General features: G+C 47.9%; 8 non-coding genes across 8 annotated transcripts; all 8 read right to left on the reverse strand.

The window, feature by feature from the left end:
• Positions 1-647: 647 nt before the first annotated feature.
• On the reverse strand, positions 648-720 carry trnak-uuu (transfer RNA lysine (anticodon UUU)). The gene has a single exon. It is a non-coding gene; the product is annotated as a tRNA-Lys (tRNA).
• Positions 721-1,797: 1,077 nt separating this feature from the next.
• trnak-uuu (transfer RNA lysine (anticodon UUU)) lies at positions 1,798-1,870 on the reverse strand. Its single transcript has one exon. It is a non-coding gene; the product is annotated as a tRNA-Lys (tRNA).
• A 1,077-nt stretch (positions 1,871-2,947) lies between these two features.
• Positions 2,948-3,020, reverse strand: trnak-uuu (transfer RNA lysine (anticodon UUU)). The gene has a single exon. It is a non-coding gene; the product is annotated as a tRNA-Lys (tRNA).
• A 962-nt stretch (positions 3,021-3,982) lies between these two features.
• Positions 3,983-4,055, reverse strand: trnak-uuu (transfer RNA lysine (anticodon UUU)). Its single transcript has one exon. It is a non-coding gene; the product is annotated as a tRNA-Lys (tRNA).
• Positions 4,056-5,129: 1,074 nt separating this feature from the next.
• On the reverse strand, positions 5,130-5,202 carry trnak-uuu (transfer RNA lysine (anticodon UUU)). The gene has a single exon. It is a non-coding gene; the product is annotated as a tRNA-Lys (tRNA).
• A 1,077-nt stretch (positions 5,203-6,279) lies between these two features.
• trnak-uuu (transfer RNA lysine (anticodon UUU)) lies at positions 6,280-6,352 on the reverse strand. The gene has a single exon. It is a non-coding gene; the product is annotated as a tRNA-Lys (tRNA).
• Positions 6,353-7,315: 963 nt separating this feature from the next.
• Positions 7,316-7,388, reverse strand: trnak-uuu (transfer RNA lysine (anticodon UUU)). The gene has a single exon. It is a non-coding gene; the product is annotated as a tRNA-Lys (tRNA).
• Positions 7,389-12,953: 5,565 nt separating this feature from the next.
• On the reverse strand, positions 12,954-13,025 carry trnag-ucc (transfer RNA glycine (anticodon UCC)). Its single transcript has one exon. It is a non-coding gene; the product is annotated as a tRNA-Gly (tRNA).
• Between the last annotated feature and the right edge of the window lie 5,824 nt (positions 13,026-18,849).

The following is an 18,849-nucleotide window of genomic DNA, read 5'->3' on the forward strand; positions in this document are numbered from 1 at the left end:
CGCATGAAGGTTCCGTTTGATGTGTCGGAGTTGATGTAGAAAAAAGGCAGACCATCGATGAGAGCTGTCTCCATAAATCGAAACTTCAGCATGTGCAAATATAATCAGGATTTCACTGCTGCCTCCCAGCGCCACGGACCCATGTCGGATTCGAACTTCGGTCGACTCCCTGCGTGGAGTTTGCCCATTCTCCCCGTGTCTGCGTGGATTTCGTCCGACGGATCCGCTTTCCTCCCACAGACCAAAAGTGTGCAGCTCCGGTGTTCTGGCCATGCTAAATTGCCCATTGTTTTCAGGGATGTGTAGTTTCGGTGCATTTGTTCGGGGTAAATGCATAGTCATGCGGTAAGGGTTTGGCTGCCTGGGGGATGCTCTTGGGAGAGTCGGTCGCCTGTTTCCACAGTCGAGGGATTCTATGCTAATTTCTGATTTCGCAAATTTGGAGGATCTGAAAGAGATCAATTCAAACAGAAGTCACGCGTTGCGGAGAAACACCGCGAGTTTGGCAGCACCTGCGACAGTTCGGAAATGCAGGCAAAACGGGCCTGTGCTTGCTTCCGCCACCGCCAGAACGGGAGGGCCATTGAGTCTGATTTGCTCGCACCGCCTTCTCTGTTGTTCCGTGGCAGTGCAATTTAAAAGCGACCCGCCCGAGCAGGGACTTGAACCCTGGACCCTCAGATTAAAAGTCTGATGCTCTACCGACTGAGCTACCCGGGCTCCTGGCCGGCCCCGGCCTGAGCCGGGTAAGACGTTCACGCTTCACACTGTCGCGCAGCCATTCTGACACAATCCACACAATTCAGTGGGAAAGACTGGCAGCCCCGGCTGTGCAGGGCCGATTCCAAGCCGCCATCTCTCTTCATCACCCCCACTCCATTGTCGCACCGTCCTCTCTCTACTGTAACAACCCTCCTCAACACACACCTCTGGCACCGTCCAAGCCATCAGCAAGCTTACAACACAGCACCGCCAAAGTAAGAACGGTGCTCATGAGGCAGCCTCGTCATCATCCCTCCAACACCACGCACAGTCCCTACCCCCAGCATCCACTCTCTGCTCGACACAATCCACCCCACCACAAGCCGCAGACACCGACACTCCCACACGCACTGCCACATCACCATCAGCTCCAAAACAAGGAAGATGCGCATGAAGGTTCCGTTTGATGTGTCGGAGTTGATGTAGAAAAAAGGCAGACCATCGATGAGAGCTGTCTCCATAAATCGAAACTTCAGCATGTGCAAATATAATCAGGATTTCACTGCTGCCTCCCAGCGCCACGGACCCATGTCGGATTCGAACTTCGGTCGACTCCCTGCGTGGAGTTTGCCCATTCTCCCCGTGTCTGCGTGGATTTCGTCCGACGGATCCGCTTTCCTCCCACAGACCAAAAGTGTGCAGCTCCGGTGTTCTGGCCATGCTAAATTGCCCATTGTTTTCAGGGATGTGTAGTTTCGGTGCATTTGTTCGGGGTAAATGCATAGTCATGCGGTAAGGGTTTGGCTGCCTGGGGGATGCTCTTGGGAGAGTCGGTCGCCTGTTTCCACAGTCGAGGGATTCTATGCTAATTTCTGATTTCGCAAATTTGGAGGATCTGAAAGAGATCAATTCAAACAGAAGTCACGCGTTGCGGGAGAAACACCGCGAGTTTGGCAGCACCTGCGACAGTTCGGAAATGCAGGCAAAACGGGCCTGTGCTTGCTTCCGCCACCGCCAGAACGGGAGCGCCATTGAGTCTGATTTGCTCGCACCGCCTTCTCTGTTGTTCCGTGGCAGTGCAATTTAAAAGCGACCCGCCCGAGCAGGGACTTGAACCCTGGACCCTCAGATTAAAAGTCTGATGCTCTACCGACTGAGCTACCCGGGCTCCTGGCCGGCTCCGGCCTGAGCCGGGTAAGACGTTCACGCTTCACACTGTCGCGCAGCCATTCTGACACAATCCACACAATTCAGTGGGAAAGACTGGCAGCCCCGGCTGTGCAGGGCCGATTCCAAGCCGCCATCTCTCTTCATCACCCCCACTCCATTGTCGCACCGTCCTCTCTCTACTGTAACAACCCTCCTCAACACACACCTCTGGCACCGTCCAAGCCATCAGCAAGCTTACAACACAGCACCGCCAAAGTAAGAACGGTGCTCATGAGGCAGCCTCGTCATCATCCCTCCAACACCACGCACAGTCCCTACCCCCAGCATCCACTCTCTGCTCGACACAATCCACCCCACCACAAGCCGCAGACACCGACACTCCCACACGCACTGCCACATCACCATCAGCTCCAAAACAAGGAAGATGCGCATGAAGGTTCCGTTTGATGTGTCGGAGTTGATGTAGAAAAAAGGCAGACCATCGATGAGAGCTGTCTCCATAAATCGAAACTTCAGCATGTGCAAATATAATCAGGATTTCACTGCTGCCTCCCAGCGCCACGGACCCATGTCGGATTCGAACTTCGGTCGACTCCCTGCGTGGAGTTTGCCCATTCTCCCCGTGTCTGCGTGGATTTCGTCCGACGGATCCGCTTTCCTCCCACAGACCAAAAGTGTGCAGGTCCGGTGTTCTGGCCATGCTAAATTGCCCATTGTTTTCAGGGATGTGTAGTTTCGGTGCATTTGTTCGGGGTAAATGCATAGTCATGCGGTAAGGGTTTGGCTGCCTGGGGGATGCTCTTGGGAGAGTCGGTCGCCAGTTTCCACAGTCGAGGGATTCTATGCTAATTTCTGATTTCGCAAATTTGGAGGATCTGAAAGAGATCAATTCAAACAGAAGTCACGCGTTGCGGGAGAAACACCGCGAGTTTGGCAGCACCTGCGACAGTTCGGAAATGCAGGCAAAACGGGCCTGTGCTTGCTTCCGCCACCGCCAGAACGGGAGGGCCATTGAGTCTGATTTGCTCGCACCGCCTTCTCTGTTGTTCCGTGGCAGTGCAATTTAAAAGCGACCCGCCCGAGCAGGGACTTGAACCCTGGACCCTCAGATTAAAAGTCTGATGCTCTGCCGACTGAGCTACCCGGGCTCCTGGCCGGCTCCGGCCTGAGCCGGGTAAGACGTTCACGCTTCACACTGTCGCGCAGCCATTCTGACACAATCCACACAATTCAGTGGGAAAGACTGGCAGCGTCCAAGCCATCAGCAAGCTTACAACACAGCACCGCCAAGTAAGAACGGTGCTCATGAGGCAGCCTCGTCATCATCCCTCCAACACCACGCACAGTCCCTACCCCCAGCATCCACTCTCTGCTCGACACAATCCACCCCACCACAAGCCGCAGACACCGACACTCCCACACGCACTGCCACATCACCATCAGCTCCAAAACAAGGAAGATGCGCATGAAGGTTCCGTTTGATGTGTCGGAGTTGATGTAGAAAAAAGGCAGACCATCGATGAGAGCTGTCTCCATAAATCGAAACTTCAGCATGTGCAAATATAATCAGGATTTCACTGCTGCCTCCCAGCGCCACGGACCCATGTCGGATTCGAACTTCGGTCGACTCCCTGCGTGGAGTTTGCCCATTCTCCCCGTGTCTGCGTGGATTTCGTCCGACGGATCCGCTTTCCTCCCACAGACCAAAAGTGTGCAGCTCCGGTGTTCTGGCCATGCTAAATTGCCCATTGTTTTCAGGGATGTGTAGTTTCGGTGCATTTGTTCGGGGTAAATGCATAGTCATGCGGTAAGGGTTTGGCTGCCTGGGGGATGCTCTTGGGAGAGTCGGTCGCCTGTTTCCACAGTCGAGGGATTCTATGCTAATTTCTGATTTCGCAAATTTGGAGGATCTGAAAGAGATCAATTCAAACAGAAGTCACGCGTTGCGGGAGAAACACCGCGAGTTTGGCAGCACCTGCGACAGTTCGGAAATGCAGGCAAAACGGGCCTGTGCTTGCTTCCGCCACCGCCAGAACGGGAGGGCCATTGAGTCTGATTTGCTCGCACCGCCTTCTCTGTTGTTCCGTGGCAGTGCAATTTAAAAGCGACCCGCCCGAGCAGGGACTTGAACCCTGGACCCTCAGATTAAAAGTCTGATGCTCTACCGACTGAGCTACCCGGGCTCCTGGCCGGCCCGGCCTGAGCCGGGTAAGACGTTCACGCTTCACACTGTCGCGCAGCCATTCTGACACAATCCACACAATTCAGTGGGAAAGACTGGCAGCCCCGGCTGTGCAGGGCCGATTCCAAGCCGCCATCTCTCTTCATCACCCCCACTCCATTGTCGCACCGTCCTCTCTCTACTGTAACAACCCTCCTCAACACACACCTCTGGCACCGTCCAAGCCATCAGCAAGCTTACAACACAGCACCGCCAAAGTAAGAACGGTGCTCATGAGGCAGCCTCGTCATCATCCCTCCAACACCACGCACAGTCCCTACCCCAGCATCCACTCTCTGCTCGACACAATCCACCCCACCACAAGCCGCAGACACCGACACTCCCACACGCACTGCCACATCACCATCAGCTCCAAAACAAGGAAGATGCGCATGAAGGTTCCGTTTGATGTGTCGGAGTTGATGTAGAAAAAAGGCAGACCATCGATGAGAGCTGTCTCCATAAATCGAAACTTCAGCATGTGCAAATATAATCAGGATTTCACTGCTGCCTCCCAGCGCCACGGACCCATGTCGGATTCGAACTTCGGTCGACTCCCTGCGTGGAGTTTGCCCATTCTCCCCGTGTCTGCGTGGATTTCGTCCGACGGATCCGCTTTCCTCCCACAGACCAAAAGTGTGCAGCTCCGGTGTTCTGGCCATGCTAAATTGCCCATTGTTTTCAGGGATGTGTAGTTTCGGTGCATTTGTTCGGGGTAAATGCATAGTCATGCGGTAAGGGTTTGGCTGCCTGGGGGATGCTCTTGGGAGAGTCGGTCGCCTGTTTCCACAGTCGAGGGATTCTATGCTAATTTCTGATTTCGCAAATTTGGAGGATCTGAAAGAGATCAATTCAAACAGAAGTCACGCGTTGCGGAGAAACACCGCGAGTTTGGCAGCACCTGCGACAGTTCGGAAATGCAGGCAAAACGGGCCTGTGCTTGCTTCCGCCACCGCCAGAACGGGAGGGCCATTGAGTCTGATTTGCTCGCACCGCCTTCTCTGTTGTTCCGTGGCAGTGCAATTTAAAAGCGACCCGCCCGAGCAGGGACTTGAACCCTGGACCCTCAGATTAAAAGTCTGATGATCTACCGACTGAGCTACCCGGGCTCCTAGACGGCCCCGGCCTGAGCCGGGTAAGACGTTCACGCTTCACACTGTCGCGCAGCCATTCTGACACAATCCACACAATTCAGTGGGAAAGACTGGCAGCCCCGGCTGTGCAGGGCCGATTCCAAGCCGCCATCTCTCTTCATCACCCCCACTCCATTGTCGCACCGTCCTCTCTCTACTGTAACAACCCTCCTCAACACACACCTCTGGCACCGTCCAAGCCATCAGCAAGCTTACAACACAGCACCGCCAAAGTAAGAACGGTGCTCATGAGGCAGCCTCGTCATCATCCCTCCAACACCACGCACAGTCCCTACCCCCAGCATCCACTCTCTGCTCGACACAATCCACCCCACCACAAGCCGCAGACACCGACACTCCCACACGCACTGCCACATCACCATCAGCTCCAAAACAAGGAAGATGCGCATGAAGGTTCCGTTTGATGTGTCGGAGTTGATGTAGAAAAAAGGCAGACCATCGATGAGAGCTGTCTCCATAAATCGAAACTTCAGCATGTGCAAATATAATCAGGATTTCACTGCTGCCTCCCAGCGCCACGGACCCATGTCGGATTCGAACTTCGGTCGACTCCCTGCGTGGAGTTTGCCCATTCTCCCCGTGTCTGCGTGGATTTCGTCCGACGGATCCGCTTTCCTCCCACAGACCAAAAGTGTGCAGGTCCGGTGTTCTGGCCATGCTAAATTGCCCATTGTTTTCAGGGATGTGTAGTTTCGGTGCATTTGTTCGGGGTAAATGCATAGTCATGCGGTAAGGGTTTGGCTGCCTGGGGGATGCTCTTGGGAGAGTCGGTCGCCTGTTTCCACAGTCGAGGGATTCTATGCTAATTTCTGATTTCGCAAATTTGGAGGATCTGAAAGAGATCAATTCAAACAGAAGTCACGCGTTGCGGGAGAAACACCGCGAGTTTGGCAGCACCTGCGACAGTTCGGAAATGCAGGCAAAACGGGCCTGTGCTTGCTTCCGCCACCGCCAGAACGGGAGGGCCATTGAGTCTGATTTGCTCGCACCGCCTTCTCTGTTGTTCCGTGGCAGTGCAATTTAAAAGCGACCCGCCCGAGCAGGGACTTGAACCCTGGACCCTCAGATTAAAAGTCTGATGCTCTACCGACTGAGCTACCCGGGCTCCTGGCCAGCTCCGGCCTGAGCCGGGTAAGACGTTCACGCTTCACACTGTCGCGCAGCCATTCTGACACAATCCACACAATTCAGTGGGAAAGACTGGCAGCGTCCAAGCCATCAGCAAGCTTACAACACAGCACCGCCAAAGTAAGAACGGTGCTCATGAGGCAGCCTCGTCATCATCCCTCCAACACCACGCACAGTCCCTACCCCCAGCATCCACTCTCTGCTCGACACAATCCACCCCACCACAAGCCGCAGACACCGACACTCCCACACGCACTGCCACATCACCATCAGCTCCAAAACAAGGAAGATGCGCATGAAGGTTCCGTTTGATGTGTCGGAGTTGATGTAGAAAAAAGGCAGACCATCGATGAGAGCTGTCTCCATAAATCGAAACTTCAGCATGTGCAAATATAATCAGGATTTCACTGCTGCCTCCCAGCGCCACGGACCCATGTCGGATTCGAACTTCGGTCGACTCCCTGCGTGGAGTTTGCCCATTCTCCCCGTGTCTGCGTGGATTTCGTCCGACGGATCCGCTTTCCTCCCACAGACCAAAAGTGTGCAGCTCCGGTGTTCTGGCCATGCTAAATTGCCCATTGTTTTCAGGGATGTGTAGTTTCGGTGCATTTGTTCGGGGTAAATGCATAGTCATGCGGTAAGGGTTTGGCTGCCTGGGGGATGCTCTTGGGAGAGTCGGTCGCCTGTTTCCACAATCGAGGGATTCTATGCTAATTTCTGATTTCGCAAATTTGGAGGATCTGAAAGAGATCAATTCAAACAGAAGTCACGCGTTGCGGGAGAAACACCGCGAGTTTGGCAGCACCTGCGACAGTTCGGAAATGCAGGCAAAACGGGCCTGTGCTTGCTTCCGCCACCGCCAGAACGGGAGGGCCATTGAGTCTGATTTGCTCGCACCGCCTTCTCTGTTGTTCCGTGGCAGTGCAATTTAAAAGCGACCCGCCCGAGCAGGGACTTGAACCCTGGACCCTCAGATTAAAAGTCTGATGCTCTACCGACTGAGCTACCCGGGCTCCTGGCCGGCTCCGGCCTGAGCCGGGTAAGACGTTCACGCTTCACACTGTCGCGCAGCCATTCTGACACAATCCACACAATTCAGTGGGAAAGACTGGCAGCCCCGGCTGTGCAGGGCCGATTCCAAGCCGCCATCTCTCTTCATCACCCCCACTCCATTGTCGCACCGTCCTCTCTCTACTGTAACAACCCTCCTCAACACACACCTCTGGCACCGTCCAAGCCATCAGCAAGCTTACAACACAGCACCGCCAAAGTAAGAACGGTGCTCATGAGGCAGCCTCGTCATCATCCCTCCAACACCACGCACAGTCCCTACCCCCAGCATCCACTCTCTGCTCGACACAATCCACCCCACCACAAGCCGCAGACACCGACACTCCCACACGCACTGCCACATCACCATCAGCTCCAAAACAAGGAAGATGCGCATGAAGGTTCCGTTTGATGTGTCGGAGTTGATGTAGAAAAAAAGCATCTGCTCTATTATCCTAACCCGACCCTCATTTGCTCGTAGCACTTGGAGTAATCCAGGTATTCCTACACGTGAAAACCTGTTTTTTAACCGCCTGCCAAATTTCCTATTTTCTCTACTCAAAACTGTATCCTTTCCTCTTCCTATGTCGCCCTAATGTGTACAGCCATCTCCTGCTGGTCTCTGCACAAGTTGAGAATAGTCTGCACCCTCTCGGTGTTTTCCTTAACTCTGGCACCAGGGAGGCAACACACCATTCTGATGTCTCATTGTCAACGGCAGAAACATCTGTCTATGTCTCTGCCTAGACAGTTCCCTTTCGCAATTGATCACTTGCAACCTGACAAATCTTTTCATTACATTAGAGTTAGTCTCGATACCACAAACCTGGGCATCAGTGCTACATTCCCCGAGAGTTCATCAACCCCTACATTTTCCAAAACAACATACTTGTTTGGGATAAGAATAGCCACAGAAGTCTCCTGCGCCACTTGTTGCCTTTCTTGTCTTTCCTCGAGGTAACCCGTCTACCCAACTGCATCTGCATTTTTCTACCTTTTTGAAATTGCCATCCATCAAGAACAAAAGAACAAAGAACATAGAATATTACAGCGCAGTTACAGGCACTCCAAGCTTGCGCTAATCCATATCCTCTATCTAAACCTGTCACCTATTTTCTAAAGAGCTGTATTCATCTGCTCCCTGCCCATTCATTTATCAGTCTAGATACATCTTAAATGACGCTATCATCACCGCCTCTATCATCTCTGCTGGCAATGCGGTCCAGGCAGCCACCAACATCTGTGTAAAGAACGTTCCACGCTTATCTCCATTAAACTTTTCCCCTCTCATTTTGAACTCGTGACCCCTTGTATTTGAATCCCCCAACTCTGGTAAAAAGCTTTGTGCTATCCACACTGTCTATACCTGTCATTATTGTGTAGACCTCAATTAGGTGCCCCCTCAACCTTTGTCTTTCTAATGAAAATAATTCTAATCTACACAACCTCTCTTCAATGCCAGCACCTTCACACCAGGCAACATCCTGGAGGACCTCCTCTCCACCCTCTCAAAGCAGGCAAAAGTCGGGACTGCAGATGCTGGAGATCAGCGTCTAGATTAGAGTGATGCTGGAAAAGCACAGCAGGTGAGGCAGCATCCGAGGAACCAGGAAAATCGATGTTTCAGGCAAAAGTCCTTCATCAGGAATGGCTCTCCAAAGCATCCACATTCTTTTGGTAATATGGTGACCAGAATTGTACGCAGTATTCCAAATGTGGCCGAATCAAAATCTTTTATATCACACCCCTGGCTCCTGTAACTTCCCCATTGCTGTGACTGCCGCTCTAACCTATCTATGCTCTCCCATAGGATTCACAACCAAACACACTAATGGTTATGTCTGCAGGACGTAACATTAAAATTCTCCCTAATCTCCCACATCAGATCGGAAAGGACATCACTACTGACGGCTGTCTTTGCACTTTAACATTTTACAGCGGAAAAATCGCACAGTTTTACTGCTCCAAAAACATTGCTCTATGATAACTTGGTATTTATGTTTTATGTTTTCAGAAAGTTTAATCAAGAGACAGGTCTCAATAAAACATATAAACATACGCATTTTGGATTTTCAAAAATACAGTAAGTTAGTCTTTCAAACAAAACTCGGAGGTGTTCCCCTGCTTGAGCGGTTCTCCAGAGATCCCTCCAACGTCAGCTGTGAATTTCACTGTTTGTTTATTTTTTAAGGGAAAGCTCTAATGTCTAAAGATGCTTAAAACTACACAGCACAGCCAGTCAGCTGTGCAAGTTCACTTCTTGGTCCGGTGCAGGTTCGCCGCTCCTTTCTTCACCTGTCATGTGGTACCTGCTCTCTAATTTCCACTCTTTTTTTAAACCTACCCTTTGTTTTGTTTTTTCCCCCGAAGTTCCAAAACAAAGCAACAGCTTAGAAAAGAGTAATTACTGCTCCAAGAATTCGAGGAATTCAACTCTAACACTGTAAAAATCTCAAAAAAGGAGCAGCTCTTACAGCCACGATTTTCTCCCATTCTCCATCTTGGATTAGCCATCTTTTGCTGTGGAAAAAATGACCATTTTAAATGATAGAAAGTGTCTGATCAAAGGACCATGCAGCTTTGGGAAGGAGGCAGATGCTAAGAGATGCCCTGACTGCGTTGCCTCCCCTGCCCAGTGCTGTGTTGTGTGACTCCCTTCCTCGCACTCAGTCACTCACTGTTGGCCTGTTATCCAGCTCTGTTATAAGATCTCTGGTTGGAGTTGGACTGACAGTCACTGTCCTTCTTTTCCACAGGGACTCAAGCCCCTGATTGCATTGCAATGGCTGATCCTCAGGCCCTTCATCTGAGGACAGTCCTGCTGGTGTCAAGTTCAGTGCCTGAGTGACAATTCATCCATTGAGCCTTCATGAAAAGAGGGGATTCCGTTGACTCTCCAGCTAAGGCATTGCCCGGTTGGAGAGTCCAACCATTTCTCCAACCATGCAGAAATCAGCCTTGTCTGGATGGAGAGAATGAGTGATAGAGGTTCACTGTCCAACAGAGCTGAAGTGCGATTGAAGTTTACTAGTTGAGGTGTAGAGTATCCACCAAAATATTCTCTGAATAGGACTGGGCATGGTATCACAAGACATTATTCAGTTGTGTCAAGTGGGATCTAAATTTTTATTTATTCTGTTAGAATTTTAGTGGAAGTCTTCAATTTTAAAGTGTTTTCAAATATCTTAATTTGTTTTTGGAACAAAACTTTTCTAGTCTCTGAGTAAAAGAATGAACATTAACATCGATTACACACACCACGTTCCCATGCCTGACCATAACCATTGCTCAGAAACAACTGCAACAAAGAACAGTAGAATCATTTTCATGTAAATAAGATTTAAAATTCAAATTTCTTAATGGTTCCTACAAGCTCATCATAACTTCCAAATTTTTTTCTGAAACTAATGCGTGCACTTAGTAATCATGAAGAATTCTTCTGTTTTTTTTTACCTTATTTCCACTGGAGTAAGTAAACTTTACGCCAATCGATTGTTGCAGTTCTCAGGTCATGATCACTTTCTTCAGCTTCTTCAATTTTATCTCTTTCATCAATTTACGCTGTAGTCGCGCGATCTGCTTCAATTCGCGGAATACACTGATGAGCTCATTAAACTCTCCATTGCTCAAAATGTCAAACATATGGACTTTCGTTCATTAAATGATTGACTTTGAATAGAGATTGTGCAGGATGAGGGTTGATCATCTCACAGAGCTATATTCCACACATGTGCAGTGAAGTGAAAGCAAAGCTGACGCTTCTCCCCTATGTTTACTGTTTGACAGAATAAAAGCGGTAAATAAGGGGCCATCCATTTCTTCTCAGTCCGGTATAAAGGTGGGTGGGGAGCCTCAAGGTTCTCAAGTATCTTTCTGGTCAATCATCCAACAACTAAAACTGCAACAGTTTCTGTACAAGTGCCTCATTTCACGAGAAACAATTTGATAATCTTCTCTGATCATAAAAATCTTAAGGAACATTTTCACCATGAAGGGAGTGGGTTAAACATTCCTCCTGTTGGTTCGGTTTGGTGCTGTTGAACTGAACCATCCCAATCATGAAGGTCTCGTGTTTCAAGCACAAGCCTGACCTGGTTCCTTAGTATCGGTTGAGGTTGCAGGTGGGGATAGAATTGGCCTCAGGACCTTGGGCTTAGATGTCATCTATGGTCAAATAGCCAGTCCACAGGGCTGTTGAGAAAATGGAAGGTATCTGTACAAAGTCTTCTCATGAATTATTTTTGAGGCCAGAAGGTGAAATTTGAAATTGGATCTGATATTTAACTAGGCTTCATTCCACTTTTACAATACAACTTGTTAATCCTCAGTTTTGCAATGATTTTAATAAGATATGACCTTGACATCTATGTTTCCACTGACCCCAGGTTTTAGTCCTCGCTGTGGGAAGTGAGGGTCGGGGACAAATTCACGCAGCTGGTGTGCTGAGTACTCTCAGAACTATCCCGTCATTTTGAAATTTTCTCTTGGTTTGGTGCAGGTGAACCCGCCCATGCTTTATATTTGGAAAGTACAGCAGACACATGGACAGTGCCCCAACCATTAGGACTGGCTGTTTGACAGAACAAACAGAATGAAAATAGATTTAAAATGAATGGAGAATCTACTTTGCCAGAAACAGATTGGTAAAGGAGGTCAGATTCTTTGTGAAAAGGAGGTGTTGTGATATCACTGACTATATCACACCTCATTCAGTAACAGAACCACAATAACCAGTATTTAATACATTACAAATGGTACATCTTGTACACACCAGATCTCCAAGATGTTTCATTCTCACAGTAAATGTGTGTGTTCCCATTCAGTGCTCCAGGTTGTGTCGTTTATTGTCTTCCCATATCATTCTCCCGTAGCTTTGTTGATTCTGCAGAAAGACATTAAGCCAGTCAGGCCCCAGCATCTTTCATACATAAAACCATACAATAACTTTAAAAACTGCCTGAATAATGTTTTGCAGTTTTGTTTCTTTTCTCTCAACAGCATTGGAGAAATTACACTTGCTCCCCTTCTCCTATGCACACAGACATAGTTTGACCTTCCAGTCTGGGAGAGAGAGAGAGGGAGAGAGAGAGAGAAGTGCTGGATAAATTCATGTCTTTATTCGTTATTAGAATGGGTCAGAACTTTCCAGATGGTCAGAGGCTGAATATATGACTGAGTGATAGGTAAAATAAAGCAAGCAGAACAATTTTGAATGTCAACTAAATCTTCCAAATAACCAAGGGATTGTCCATAGATGGGTTTATTCAGATTTGCTTCATTATTGTCAAGTGGATTTCAAGTTTGATTAAATCAATAGATGTTGCATGATGATGTCAAAAAGGGCCATCAGAACATTGAAGCAGATTTCTGCAAAGCCTGGCTTTTCCTGATAACAGACTACAGTCTGCAAATGAATATTTCAAATGATTTGCAGAACATATTGTAATTATACATGTTATGATATCACCAATGTAGCTTCAGTCCAACAGTAAAAATATACAAACAGAACGATTTATAAGACGCTGCATTGCGATGGCCGGGAATCGAACCCGGGTCAACTGCTTGGAAGGCAGCTATGCTTACCACTATACCACCATCACACTGCTATGATTAAAATGCCCTTGAAAAGCTATAAAGATTTCAAACCCTACTGTTGAAGAATGGATCTCCTGTGTCGCAATTTGGCTGAGTAGCATTAGAATTGCTGATGGGAAGAAAGTTTAAAATCTCAACTTCCTATTTCCAACTAAGTAAGTGCTCCCAGGATAGCAAGTTCAAGATTATCATTGATCCAACACAGAAGCCTCACAGAATGTAATAAGCCAAAAGTATGTGACATAAGGTAGTTCATTTGGAATGGACCAAATTTCTCTAAACTTGAACTCGTGAGAATGCATGATCAAAAAGAGATCAGCTTTAACATGCCCAGCTGAAGGCAGTACATGACAATATATTTTAAATTATCATGAGTAATTAATCTGCTTTTTGCATGATATTGAAAGATATGTTTGCATTAATGTATAATTTACTTGTTCATTGATAAAACCTGGCATGTGTTTATTTTTCTTACTGAGATTAACAATCTTAGTGTATACAGCAGAAAGAACCATGAGACTAAAGAGACAAAATCATATTCGAAGACAAAATGATTAATCAGACACACATTCAGACAAACCAAGTTTTAAACTGTCAGACATTCATGAAGATCATCCAGGTCAAGTAACAAGAAGTACAGGAAAGACAAGCAACCTTTCACATCAGAACAGAACACACTCAGGCTATCAGTTTGCGGTTAGAGGGGAAAGAATAAAAGCGAACCTGAGGGTCAACCTTTATTTACACAGAGGATGGTATGCATATGGAATGAGCTGCCAGTGGAAATAATTGAGGCATGCACGTTAGTAATATTTAAAAGGCATTTGGACAAATACATGGATAGGAAAGGTTTAGGAGGATATGGGCCATGTGCAGGGAAATAGCATGGATGGCCATTTTGGTCAGCATGGACCAGTTTGGCTTGATGGGCCTGGCTCCATGCTGTAGGACTCTTTGACTCTATGACGTAAGTGATAATATATTCAAATCACACAAATATCAAGCAATCTAGGAGAAAGTGAGGACTGCAGATGCTGGAGATCAGAGCTGAAAATGTGTTGCTGGAAAGGCACAGCAGGTCAGGCAGCATCCAAGGAGCAGGAGAATCGACGTTTCGGGCATGAGCCCTTCTTCAGGAAGGGCTTCTTTCCTGAAGAAGGGCTCATGCCCGAAATGTCGATTCTCCTGCTCCTTGGATGCTGCCGGACCTGCTGCACCTTTCCAGCAATACATTTTCAGCAAATATCAAGCAATGCCTATCTCCAACAACAGAGAATCCAGTCACTCTCTCCATAATTTTCAATGGAATTATGATTACTGATTCCATCAGTTTCAGCATCCTCAGAGATAGTATTGACCCCAATTTGACCAGCAGTTAAAATATAACAATTTTTACAATTAATACTGAATTGCAATGCCAAGACATCTTTCAATGAACACTTGAAGTAACCTTGACCACCCAATCCCCATGCACATAGTCTGTGTCAGGCTGAACTTTGTGACTAGTCATTATCTTCATTTCCTGTCTTACTTAGTGCATTAGCAAGATTTTAGAATAAGATGAATATGTTAATGATGAAGGTGTCAGTGGTGATGCTCCTCTGATATAAGCAGAGACATGTTCAGTGAGCAGAAGAAGAGTGGAAACATTGGACTAGAGCACGGTTATGAGTATAACATAAATCAAAATGTTCAAAAGGCGTTAATAGCATTTACAGAGAACGAAGGTGATTTCATCTTTGCTAAGGCCAAGATAGAGATGCACAAGCCTTAGAGAATGAGAAGTATGATTAGACAGAGTATCAACAAAGGTATAATACAGAAACATCCCAAAACCCTTGGCAGAGAGTATTAATAAAGTAACAACAAATAGGGTCACAACACCTCTGATGAAGGTAACAGTTGTGAAGGAGCAGCCTTCATAGTAATCTCAGCCTGTGGGATTTGAACCCAAGCTGTTGGTGTTACTCTGCATCACAAACCAATCATCCAAAGTCATCTGTAATAGAATTACTTCACTCAAGCACATCACCAACTTTACTAACTGGTTATTGGTCTAAAACAGACTTGGTTATCAGTATCTAAGTCAGAAACTTGACCATTGGAGCAAATTGTTTTCAAATCATTAGTTCAAATCAGATGAGAATTTGTAAGCACAATGTCACTCATAATTAAGCCTTAATATAACCTTACTCTCCCACTGAATTGTCAAACTCAAGGTATTGGAAAGAAATAAACCTCTGGTTGCGTTTGCTGAAATTCTACTGAGAAGTCAGCACTACTGCTGAGAGAAACCCATCTGTAACTACTAAGCTAATTACTTAAAAATGACTACCTTTCCAAATGGGAGCTTGTTTCTGTTGAACTCTAATCAAAAACCATTTCACTTTAACAATACTTTGCAGGTAAATGCAAAATTCAAACTGGTCTGCATTGGAAATTAACCCTGAAAGTTAAACTTTAAAAACTTCCTCAATCACCAATTTGCTACCTCACTCATTGACTACCATCATTCAGAGATTTGTGTAGTCTTTGTGCTTGCTTAAAATGTGCAATTAACAAAACTGCTTATATTTCTCCAAGGTGAAATTATGGAGAGCTGACCCAGCACTGTTGTGAATAGAATGTTGTTCCAATGAACTAGTACATCACCAAACTTCAGCTGCCTTTCCATATGGGAGATAATTTGCTCCTGACTATGATGAGAAAGAACTCCCCACCTACGTTCGGGACACCACCCACGCCCTCCACCTCCTCCAGGATTTTCGCTTCCCCGGTCCCCAATGCCTTATTTTCACTATGGACATCCAGTCCCTGTACACCTCCATCCCCCATCACGAAGGACTCAAAGCCATCCGCTTCTTCCTTTCCCGCCGCACTAACCAGTACCCTTCCACTGACACCCTCCTTCGACTGACTGAACTGGTCCTCACCCTGAATAACTTCTTTTTTCAATCCTCCCACTTCCTCCAAACTAAAGGAGTTGCCATGGGCACCCGCATGGGCCCCAGCTATGCCTGCCTCTTCGTAGGATATGCGGAACAGTCCATCTTCCGCAACTACACTGGCACCACCCCCCACCTTTTCCTCCGCTACATCGATGACTGTATCGGCGCTGCCTCGTGCTCCCACGAGGAGGTTGAACAGTTCATCAACTTTACTAACACCTTCCATCCCGACCTGAAATTCACCTGGACTGTCTCAGACTCCTCCCTCCCCTTCCTAGACCTTTCCATTTCTATCTCGGGCGACCGACTCAACACAGACATCTATTATAAACCGACTGACTCCCACAGCTACCTGGACTACACCTCCTCCCACCCTGCCCCCTGTAAAAACGCCATCCCATATTCCCAATTCCTTCGTCTCCGCCGCATCTGCTCCCAGGAGGACCAATTCCAACACCGCACAACCCAGATGGCCTCCTTCTTCAAGGACCGCAGATTCCCCCCAGACGTGATCGACGATGCCCTCCACCGCATCTCCTCCACTTCCCGCTCCTCCGCCCTTGAGCCCCGCTCCTCCAACCGCCACCAAGACAGAACCCCACTGGTTCTCACCTACCACCCCACCAACCTGCGCATACAACGTATTATCCGCCGCCATTTCCGCCACCTCCAAACGGACCCCACCACCAAGGATATATTTCCCTCCCCTCCCCTATCAGCGTTCCGCAAGGACCACTCCCTTCGTGACTCCCTTGTCAGATCCACACCCCCCACCAACCCAACCTCCACCCCCGGCACCTTCCCCTGCAACCGCAGGAAATGTAAAACTTGCGCCCACACCTCCACACTCACTTCCCTCCAAGGCCCCAAGGGATCCTTCCATATCCGCCACAAGTTCACCTGTACCTCCACACACATCATCTATTGCATCCGCTGCACCCGATGTGGCCTCCTCTATATTGGTGAGACAGGCCGCTTACTTGCGGAACGCTTCAGAGAACACCTCTGGGCCGCCCGAACCAACCAACCCAATCACCCCGTGGCTCAACACTTTAACTCCCCCTCCCACTCCACCGAGGACATGCAGGTCCTTGGACTCCTCCACCGGCAGAACACAACCACACGACGGCTGGAGGAGGAGCGCCTCATCTTCCGCCTGGGAACCCTCCAACCACAAGGTATGAATTCAGATTTCTCCAGCTTCCTCATTTCCCCTCCCCCCACCCTATCTCAGTCGGTTCCCTCAACTCAGCACCGCCCTCCTAACCTGCAATCCTCTTCCTGACCTCTCCGCCCCCACCCCACTCCGGCCTATCACCCTCACCTTGACCTCCTTCCACCTATCCCACCTCCATCGCCCCTCCCCCTAGTCCCTCCTCCCTACCTTTTATCTCAGCCGGCTTGGCTCTCTCTCTCTTAGTCCTGATGAAGGGCTTATGCTCGAAACGTCGAATTCTCTATTCCTGAGATGCTGCCTAACCTGCTGTGCTTTGACCAGTAACACATTTGCAGCTATGATGAGAAGAATTCTGGATCAGCGGTGCTGGAAGAGCACAGCAGTTCAGGCAGCATCCAACGAGCAGCGAAATCGACGTTTCGGGCAAAAGCCCTTCATCAGGAATAAAGGCAGTGAGCTGGAAGCATGGAGAGATAAGCTAGAGGGGGGTGGGGTGGGGAGAGAGTAGCATAGAGTACAATGGGTGAGTGGGGGAGGAGAGGAAGGTGATAGGTCAGGGAGGAGAGGGTGGAGTGGATAGGTGGAAAAGAAGATAGGCAGGTTAGACCAGTCCGGACAAGTCATGGTGACAGTGCTGAGCTGGAAGTTTGAAACTAGGATGAGGTGGGGAAAGGGAAATGAGGAAGCTATTGAAGTCCACATTGATGCCCCGGGGTTGAAGTGTTCCGAGGCGGAAGATGAGGTGTTCTTCCTCCAGGCATCTGGTGGTGAGGGAGCGGCGGTGAAGGAGGCCCAGGACCTCCATGTCCTCGGCAGAGTGGGAGGGGGAGTTGAAATGTTGGGCCACGGGGCGGTGTGGTTGATTGGTGCGGGTATCTTGGAGATGTTCCCTAAAGCGTCCTCTAAGAAGTTTGACTTGAATAGTAAATTATTGTTAAGCATTAAATGCAACTCGACTAGATTTTAGAAAGCCATGAACACTTAAATTTCACTTATCCACCAATTCCCAAAACACATAGAGCTACACTCAATGATTTGCTGCTTTATTTTTTGCTGACATTGTGAATTTAATGAGAAAATCTACTGAAATTTGGTCGAGGTAAACTAGCATTGCTTTCTTTACGATTGGTTTCAAAAAAGCAATGGAATAAGCTAACAGTGTCTGTATGAATCAGACTTTGTTTATTCCTGACAAAGGCTGAAACTACTTTAGTAGTGATTTTAATTACTTTGTAAATGTAAACCAAGCTAGATTTTTAAAAAAAACCTTAAAATTAACCTTAAAATACCCTCACTTACCAAATTTCCAAGTGATCTCTCTGTTGATCTACACTCAATGAAATTATACTTCCTTGGTGTTTGGTTTTTATTATACACTTGACAACAACACCAATGTTGGAATAGGTTCAAACTCAACTGAGATGAGTCATTATCACTGGCAAGAGAGCTGAATTCAAATGAGCAACCAAATTAATTTACTTTAAATGGGTTAGTCATTAGGGCAGATCAGTGACAGATGGAATTTAACCCTGAAATGTGTGAGTTGATGTACTTTGGAACAAGACAAGAGAACACTCAATAAATGACCAGACATGAGGAAGCTCAGAGGAACAGTGAAATGTTATTTTGCTTGATCCCTTTAGGTGGCGTGAAAGAGTGATAGGATAGTTTAGAAGGCATATGGGAAACCTTTTATCAAATGTG

This window comes from Hemiscyllium ocellatum, unplaced genomic scaffold (assembly GCF_020745735.1).
Source record: "Hemiscyllium ocellatum isolate sHemOce1 unplaced genomic scaffold, sHemOce1.pat.X.cur. scaffold_2078_pat_ctg1, whole genome shotgun sequence".
Classification (NCBI taxonomy): domain Eukaryota; kingdom Metazoa; phylum Chordata; class Chondrichthyes; order Orectolobiformes; family Hemiscylliidae; genus Hemiscyllium; species Hemiscyllium ocellatum.